Genomic DNA, 9,551 nt, shown 5'->3' with positions numbered 1-9,551 from the left:
TATATTTCACTCAACTTGATAGAGTGCAAGTAGGTGGGTATTTTCAGATGATTTGTCAATATCAACTGATGTTTTCTTGTCACAGATAAACAGCCTCTGCCGTGAATCAATACTGTGTCGGCAATGCTGTCATAATCCTCCCTAATGTGTGTGTGGCGTATTGACAGCAGATGTATTACCCTGAATGTCTGCCGATGTGAAACAGCTTAGCTATTTGTGTGCCACGCTCCGTGCTTCTTTACAATGTAGGGCATTTGTTTCAGTGGTGGCCGGGGAACATGACCGGGGCTGGTCTGCATGGACAACAGCAGACAGCTCTGGTCCATCCCATTGCAGCTGTAAGTTTCCATTGAACCGATTAGCTGAAATCCATCTAGGCTGTGTGGCTTTGATTACACAGCGGTGCCCAAAACAACGCTCTGATGTTTTCGTTCACCTCGGAGCTATGCAGTGTCCTGAACCACAGCCCTCCACATCAGCACTCTGTATATATCCCAACACAACTGGTAACATGTGAGTCAGGCCAAGATGTCCCCGGCTCAGACTTCTGGGTCAAACAGATTTTCTCTAAAGGGCTCCCAATCCCAGAGGTATCAGGATGACATCATTAATCCAAACAGAGACATCAACAGCAGGTGAGTCCAACCTGAAACCTTGATTGATGTCTTCAACAATCTCTATATTGGACAGTATTGGGCTTTGCAGTTAGACTAACCTTGTTTCTAGTCCTTTCATTCCCTATTTATGACCCTGAGCAAATCACTCAGGCTCTGTTTCCTTATTTTAGAGTGAGAATCATAATAATGTAACCTGGTTGTTAAGAAAGCTTAATAAGATACTATGTGTAAAACTTAGCCTAGGGCCTGGCACTAAAGATGTTCTCAAAACATAGAAATTATTAGTTTTAAAAAATGAGCAAGATAAAGAAATGAGTAGGCAAGATTTCAATGAATGGTCTGTCTCATTGCAAGATGCAGCTGATGGTGCTGCCCTGACATGGAAATGAACAGCCAACCATTTATATGACTTGACGTTATGGGATAAATGCCACCCCCATTTCACTTTATACAGATGTGAGAATTTTTAATGTGCTTGAGGATAAGACAAAGAATAAAACCCTTCCAGAGTCCTATGCATGAAGGCCTGTCTTAGTAGAAATTCCTAGCTGATTGTCACTTGATACATGGTAATAATGTCTACTTAATTCACTCTGATTTTTTGTTAATAAATACACGAAAGAAAAAGAAATCCAGGCAAACAATAAACTCTATTTTTGCAAAGGTTTATGTTCCTTTAATACCACACTTTTACCAAAACTATAAATATATTCTTAGAAAGGCATGCAAATGTAGTCTTACTTTTCTCAAGAACACTGTGAGATAAGTAGATCAGGGGGTCATGTTCCCATTTCTCAGGTGAGAGGAGCAGTTCTTAGCAAAGTGACTTGCCTGAAATCACGTACATGATAACGCCCTAACACCCAGGAAAGGGCAGCTGCTGCTCCAGGTTCCAAGCCTTGGAGGGACCTACATAACAAACACACACACAGAATAAATGTAAGGATGCGTAGATACCTCAGCACTCAGAATCCAGCACACAGACCAGGACCCTGTGACCCTAAATCCTAAACATCCACCCTCCTGATTAATACTGTTCAGGCCAATGAAACATTTCTCCACCTGTCTTTCCTTATTCCCCCTAAAAAGGCAATTATGTCAAAAAGCAGTGAACCTTTGTGGTTGTCTGAGGTTGACATTGGAGACAGGGCTTCAGAGAGAGTAGTGTAGGATGTGAGCTGCAGAAGTGCTCGGGTAACAGGAAAGGCAAATTAATTAACTTGTCAAATCCTTTCTTTCAAATAGTATGAAAGCAATAGATTCCTGCACAGCAAAGTAGCCTCTCCCAGAGTGCCTCTGTTTTCTCACTTCTATTTGTTTCACAATTCAGAGTTCCAGAGGCATTCAGGAATTAGTGCAGCGTGCTCTTCGTGGTGGCTGGGAGTATTTGCAATATTAAACAATGCATATTACCCTGAAATTCCCACAGCATGCCGCCAATTCTTCCCATGTAATTAGGTGATTGAATGTGTAGGGGTTCGGAATGAGTCTCCCCACGATGTGCCACTCAGGAAGAACCTTTGACCTTCCCCCTAACTGCCTAAAAGAATTTAGATGGAGGACCTGGTCCGGGAAGGGAACTATCACCATAGACAGCTAGAGCATAATATTGTACAAACTAGGTGTGGTAGCCGGGGAGAGACCTAGCACGGCCTGTTTGATCAAAATCCTCCCTGTGTTGCTTAGGGATGGCCCAGAAAACATTTGTTTATCAAGCATTTACTCTTTTATTCTTCCTCTGAATTGCCTTCCTTTCCTTTGCAGTACAGGCCCCTAACCCTTTCTCCTGAGTCCAGAATGACGTCTATACCTCATTTTACCTGTCTTTGCAATTTCTCACGTTAATGTGGATTTCCAGTATGTACGTAATTAAATTTGATTTTCTCCTCTTAATCTGTCTTATGTCATTTTAGTTATTTGACCAGCCAAAAGAACAAGAAAAGAAGGGGGGTAGTTTTCCCAAATATTAGTATTACAAATAGTTTAACATAAAATTATTTAATGAGGTAATTACATTTTCATAATGGAATTAAATTACAAGTTTTTAAATTTAAAAAACTATATTTTTAAGTGTCGATGTTCATTATTAATAATTTGAGCTTTTACTTTTTACAAATTTGCAGAATTCTGAAAACACATGGAAAATATTTTTTGTGTTTTGTAACTTATTATTGATACATTTTCTACGATTTTGCTTTTTTGAGAAAATATAGTCAAATTGTGGACATTTTGAATACAATTATATTTTTAAACTTTAAATAGTTACTCTTGAAAAACCAAATTATTTGGAAAGATCTTGATCTTAACAGCCTTTAGTGCTTTGGCTGAAATAAATCAAGAAAAAAAATTGAGGGAATGGGTATTAATAATTTATTAGTTATGCATGTCTTTATTGTTATTGCAGGCCTGTTAATAAAAAACACCCAGATATATGCAATAAGAACTAAATTCAGTCGTGTTTGATATTTTGCAGACTTTCGGTCATATAAAAGCCAAAGCTTTCCACATTTTGATTTTGTCATTATGAAAGTGAAGTGATAGAATATATTTTGTTTAACGGTTTTAAGCTTGATTTACTGTCTTTGAACATTTAGACATACGGGTGCTGCCGTCCAAGTGTACTCTCGCCCCAGGCTCTACATTTTTAGGGCCTGAGTGCACAGTTACTAGCTACCTGAAGGAGAGTCAAGCCCCTCGTATGTGAATCCAAGTCCAGGTCATATTTCTAGCATTCACCACTAGACACATGCACCTCCCACGTGCCAGGCCCGCTTACGCTACGTGCTTTTTACATCGTTACACATCCAAACGTCACAGCCACTTTAGAGTCTAGGCAGGGATCCGAGGAGTGACAGATTTCTCCCAAGGCCAGTCTCACCTGGGGGGCAAAAGCAAGGGGTCCCTCCTTTGTAAAGGACCAAGAGCCCAGACCCAGGGCATGCTGCTTCCTTCAGGTGCAGTAACTAAAGTCACTGAAGGTTCTGGCAAAAGGACCACCACCCCCCCAACCACACACACACACACACACACACACACACACGCACGCACGCACGCACGCACGCACCTCACCCTCTGAATCATACATTTGCACCTTATTCTCTGTCTTCCTTTAAACCAAATAATGTCGCTTGTTCTCTTAAATTCAAACCTTGTCAAACCCCAATCTTCAAACTCAAGTCAACATTTTTCTCTACGATTACCATTGGACCCTCTGTCTTCCTACTAACAACCACTGAGCTGCTAGCCTGGTTTTAGATTTAGAACTCCCAGCTTTCAGTGGAGGCCCAGCTGCTTCCTAGTCCTTTGACCTAAGACCAGTTCCCAACCTGTAGGGGCCAGGCTTCTGGCCAAGCCTGGAGCAAGTCTGTAAAAACCAAAGGATGTGATAATACATCCCTCTTAAATTCTATCTAAATCCAAATCAGACCTCCCTGAGAGATCCTTTTCTACACCGATACAAATGCAAATTAGCTTCCATTCCCTTAGGGATCTGCTCTCTGAGGGACAGCTAATCTGATAAACAAACACAGTGTTAATATGTGCTAATATATTCGTGCATTTATTGTTCCCAAGTAATATTTGCATTTTAGCAAGAGCCCTGGATGCCTTGACAGGAGGTGTGATTCGGGCCTGACAGGTGTTGGTGGAAGCGGGGGGTCCTGGCAGGATGGGGTGCTAGTGGATTACAGGAATCTTAAACCCCCTGTTACAAGGGGTTGCCTCTAAGCACAACTAATGCCCCAGAGTCCCAGAGTGTCTCCCACACTTGTGTTTCTCCAAAATTTACCGCTAACACTGAATTATTCATCCTCCCAGACTGGGATCATTTACTGTAAAAGTTGAGAATCCCTGGAGAGCATTTCGAGAGCCTGATAACCAAGGAGAAAGGCAACTGTGGAGCTCCTGGTGGAGGTGCTTAGCTCAGCGGCATTATTAGTGGCTCCATTTACCCCCGACCCGCCTGCCCCGAGGACAGGAGAGCTCCCTGCTTGGTAAATGGGGCACTCAAGCCGGGGCAAGCCTGATTTCCGTCTCCAGGTCAGAATATCAGGTCCTGAGCCTCCCTTGATTCTGCCAGAAAAGAGAAATTGGGGTGGGGAGGGGGGGTTATTCCAAAGGAACTTTGTAAGTTCGTTTCATAATTGGTATCTAATACTGATGAGTGAATTTCATTTCTAAGCAGCTGTTTCTTACAAATAAAAGGGCAGTTTTTGAACAGGGAAGTGTCAAAATAATAATAATGATTAAAAGTAAGGCTCAGCATTTATTAAATGTCTACTGCTCTTCTGAGGCTGTGTGCATTAAATCAATAAATCATCACACAAAAACCCATGAATCATCTCTGTTTTACAGGTTAAGGAAACAGGATCTGCGGAAAGGTGAAAAATGAAAGTGACCAGGACACTTAAGTTGAAATCCTGGCCCTACTACTTTCTGCTGTGTGACATCGAGCAGGTAACCTCTCTGAGTCTCATAAGTAATATGGAGATACCAATATTTACTTCATTGAGCTAAGAAGGGGACTAAATGAAAGAAAGTTACAAAGGTATCTAATAAATAATACATTCACCATAAATGTTCATTCTTTTCCTCTCCTTTGCTTTACAGATAAGGGGAAAAGAGTTCTAAGGCTATTAAATAACTTGTCCCTGAGTAAGTTCTGTGTGTCTCAAAGAGAATCTAGGTTCCCTGAGCCTTCACACTGTTCCCTTTCCAGGCTTCTCACTGTCTGCTTAGCGTGGTTTCAGCTAAGTGGCTCTTTCTCCAGATTCTTCCATGCAGTCTCACAAGGAGCTTGGGTGGTAACTGCCAAAGTGTCTCTCAGGAATAATGAACTTGCTGGTTTCCCACAAGACTTCCTCAGCTGATATTTATTCTACTAATTTTGGTGTACATTAAGTGTAGGTGTGTGCTCCCACTCTACGAGACAGAACCAATCCATCTGAATAATGTGAGTTTTGTGCCTAAAATCATTATGGAATGAACTAAACCATTGTCTGAACTTCAATCAAGAAAACTTCCCTAGGGAGGAAGAAAATTTGTCAAGGGCTGTTCATCTATATACCTGTTGGGAGGCCTGAGCTGAAACTAACACCTTCCCCCACCCACCCACCGTCGCCCCGCCACCACCACCACACACACACACTTATCCACTCGTATCAGCATCTCAGCATCTCAACCTTGGCACTATTGACATTTCAGACTGGTTAATTCTTTGTCATGGGGGCTGTCTCATGCATTGTAGGCTGTTAAGCAGTATCCCCCGCCTCTAGTCCCCCGTCCAACAACCACAACTGTCTCCAGACTTTGTGAATGTCCTCTGGGGGGCGGGGGTGAAATTGGCCTCAAGTGAGAACCACTGGCTTACATGATTTCAAAGAGCCTTCTAGAAAAACTAGCCCACTAGTTTTTCTCAATGTCCACCCCTCCCCACTATCACCCAGAGCAGAGGGGTACTTGGAGCAGAAGACAGATAAGACTTTAGGTCGCCAATTGTTTCTTCTTTCCCAGATTTCTGCCCTGAGACCTGGGACGGCTCTGAGTATTCAAAAGATGGTTCTTGGCTTTTATATGAGATGAGCAAGTCCCCGGGGGCCAGGGGTGTGATACTTCCAAACAGAGCTTCCTTATAGGATGACCTGTGGGTCCCAGTCAAAGCTCACCTCCCTTGTCCTATATCCCTTTTCTCAGACTAACACGTAACTCTATAGCAAAAGAAGGGAGATGATGGAGACTATGAGCTTAAATGAAGGTGACTCCCCTTCATTTACTGAATAGAGTTTAGTATATGGGAAGGCTGGAAAGGAAAATTAGTAAGACAAACCAACCAATCCCTGCTCCAAAGAAATGTGAAGTTAGCAAAAGCCCATTGATTTAACTAAAATATAAGATCCACTTTAAAAACTAACCCCTCCTGAATAAGCACTACATTTTACCAGAACTTACCTGTGTAGGATGGAGTTGCAGTGGTCTTTCCCTTTCTGGTTTACACATTTTGATCTCCGGGGGTGGGGAGGGCAGTTAATTTTAATAAGTATGCATTACGTGGGTTTAGGAGGAAAAAGAGACATTTTAAAACAAACAAAAAGATCAGGCGAACATATATCAACATGATAATAGAAACTGTCACTTTGTTTTCCAAATGTTCTAAAATATACAGCATCACTTTATAATGTTTATTAAACTACTTTATTGAAGCATATTTCTTGATCATCCAAGTCAAGAAATAGAACATTATTGACCTTCCAGAAGCCCTTGTCCTGCATTCCCTATCACTACCCACCTGTTCCTCCTTGATGGGAACCACTACCATGATTTCTAACAACAGAGCGTAGTTTTGTTTGAAATATTGCATAAGTGATTTCATTCAGTATTTTTGTTTGTATCCAATCTATTATGGAAAGGTATTTAGGCTACTTCCAGTGTGGAATTTTTGCTGATATTTAACAGATAATGCTGAAACAGCACATAACACATTGACCAGCTTAAACCGGTTTAGCCTCTTCAACTAGGTTGTTGATTAATCAAACCTGGAATTATTTTACGGAGACAGCACTACCATTGCACGCGTTCAGGACAGGAGCCCTTGTCGACAGGTGACCCGGGAACGGAGAATCTTCAGTCTGCAGCGCTCACAGAATACATATTTTGCCCCCAAAGAGCATTATGAAGCGGGAAGTCCTTCAAGGAAAAGCTGGCTTCCAGCAGCACATGTAGCTTATTATGGACTGATTTGAGACTAGCCAATCAGCTTCCAAGTTTGAAATTTCCCCAACCCCTTAAATTTCACCCCAGCCCTGCACTGGGAAACAGATTTGAGCTGTGCCTTCTATCTCCTTTCTAGTTGACCTCACAATAAAGCTCTTTCTTTTCTAAAACTCGGGTTTGATAGTATTGACTTCTAGGGGCGTTGGGCAGCAAACCCTGCTTGGAAACAATGCTAAAAAGATTTCCAAAGTAGCTGTACTACTCTATTCTCTTACCAGTAATGTATGAGGGTACCCACTGCTCTACATTCTTGCCAACATTTAGTATAGTCAGTCTTTTCGGTATTAACATTAAAAAGACTAATATTATTAATGAAAAAAATCTTTCCTAAAATTCATTTGCATAAAGTATCAGAATATGTTATAAACCAGAAATGAAAGTTACAGTTGGCACTTACATTCCCATCCCTATAAAGTTAATATATTACACCTAAATAATTGTATATCAATGTATTAATATATTATTATATAGTTTGGCATTTATTCATGTTTTGTAACTAATTTATATTCTTAATAATAATATTTTACCTATATGAATTATATATAATAAATATTTTACCTATATGAATTATATATATAACTATATATATTTACCTATATGAATTATATATATATATATATATATATACACACACAGTACATACACATATACAAAGAAAGTGGAAGACAGGGTAAAATGTTAACTATGATTATAGCTGATGGTTACAATTATGGTTAACTTGTATTGTTCTTTCTGTTTATATTTAGATGCTAAACTTTTACATTGAAAAATTTTTATACAGTGTAAGAAATTTTTTAAATTTAATAATAAACATTTCTGCATTTAAGCACTTACTGGTGGTATTTTTATTGCCCACATGGCAACCTCCACATCACCTAATTTCATGGCTGCACTTGGAACAATCCACCTCTCATACATCCCTTCACCCTCAACATCTCCTTCTTACCTCTGAGGCTATCTCCACACATTCTACCATGCCTTATAGACCAACGCTTCTCAAACTGTAGTGTGCCTGTGACACCTGGGTTCTGCTGAAATTCAGATTCTGATCCAGTAGGGGTGTGGGGGGTGGTCCTGAGATTCTTTAGTTCTAACATGTCCCCAGGTGATGCCACTGCTGCTTATCCTCAGGACAGACTTTGAGAAGCAAGCTTCCAGACCTCCCTTCCCTTCCCTTCCCAGACCCTGTTTCATTCCAAGTCCTTACTGCCTATTTTCTGCCTCTTTTCTAGGCTACTCTGAGAAATTCCAATAAGATAACCAGAGCAGAAACAGCAGTAGTGTCAGAGGGAGGGAACGATCTTAAGGAAGGAAAAGTTCATGAAGTTAGGTTAAGGAAGTTGGTCCATGAGAAACATCCTGAGGTTTTGTAGCTATGGGAGATATAATTAATTGTTTGACCTCTTGTCATTTTGTTCTATTTCCCATGGTTTTTGCAGAAACATCCTCAGAGCTCAGCACTTGCGGAGATGTCTTTCAGCGCCTCCCTTAGGGTTCCTTGCATCTGGATCTGTGTGTTTCAGAGGCCTCTTTTGTTTGGATGATTTCACTATCTTGGAACTAAGAAAATGGGATCTATATTGCCTAAATGTCATAAACCAGAAAAGAATCAATTTCCCCATTCAAACAAGAAGACACCCCTTGTTTATGTTTGTCTTTGGTTGACATTTACTTATTAATAAGAGAGGACTACAAAATATGGGAAACAACCGCACTGAACATATTTCTATGTTATCTTGTTAACTTTTATTCTGCTATATTTCCAGCATCTCCTCAAAGACTCATAAATATCAATACAAGGTACTCAATAGCTATATAGACCCATGTGACAGATTTAAGAGGAAAACGAGAGGAGAATCCTGACCTTTTGCTCCTGCTTTTGGAAACTTCAGATGAACAAGCATATTCACTAAAAACTTCAAGGTGCCAGATGACAGACAGTGTGCACTTAATCCCATTATGAACAAAGAAACTGGGCTTTGGAAAGGGACCTGCAGGTAGCAGCTCCCTGAAGAGTAGATCAAGATACTTACCATGCTACTCATTGACTTCGGCAGAAAAAAACCCTCCCTTATGCCTCAGGTACACAGACCTGGTAGTTATTAACATCTCTGTTTCCCTCCTCGTATGCTGTCACATTTGTCAGTGTCAGGTGGCAGAGATAGT

The sequence above is a fragment of the Tursiops truncatus genome, chromosome 3 (genome assembly GCF_011762595.2).
Source record: "Tursiops truncatus isolate mTurTru1 chromosome 3, mTurTru1.mat.Y, whole genome shotgun sequence".
NCBI lineage: Eukaryota > Metazoa > Chordata > Mammalia > Artiodactyla > Delphinidae > Tursiops > Tursiops truncatus.
The sequence above is the reverse complement of the archived record's forward strand: the minus strand, read 5'-3'. Positions refer to the sequence as shown.